Below are 616 nucleotides of genomic sequence, written 5' to 3' on the forward strand. Positions count from 1 at the left end.
AAAAAAAAAAAGAGGAGAAAAAAAGAAAAAAAGAAAATGTGATTTGAATGGTCAGACGATTGAGTTTATTTTTCTTTCAGCAATGTCTAGAAAAATGAAATTTGTGCGTTTTCTGGATAGCATATAATGAATATTAATAATTGGATGAGAGAATGCTACCTTATTGACACAGGTACACACCAGCACATGAGCCAATAAAAAGATGTACAAAAGTATATTTTTCCTCTTTAACAATTTTTTTTTCTCTTTTTGTTGAATATTCTTTAACAATTATATTAATTGGCTTTCATGCATTAATATATTCTCTAAACTTGATGTAACTAGTGAAAATTATAATTTTAAAAAAAAATCAAACTAAGCACACAAGATGATTATAAGATATAGACCAAATGGTATGGAAACTATCGGAAGACAATATTTTTTGACTTTAGGATCTCTCTAGATTCATATGTTTTCTTGTGTAATATTAATTAAATGCTTTAGCTTTAACATCTAGAACCTATAAAAAAATTGGCTTGCAATATGATTTTTTTTTTTTTTTTTAATTTGGTCTGGGATTTCTGATTTTTTTCTATTCAATATTTAGTGTTCTTATTTTATGTTTATGTTATTTTAT

The sequence above is a fragment of the Macadamia integrifolia genome, chromosome 5 (assembly GCF_013358625.1).
Source record: "Macadamia integrifolia cultivar HAES 741 chromosome 5, SCU_Mint_v3, whole genome shotgun sequence".
Classification (NCBI taxonomy): domain Eukaryota; kingdom Viridiplantae; phylum Streptophyta; class Magnoliopsida; order Proteales; family Proteaceae; genus Macadamia; species Macadamia integrifolia.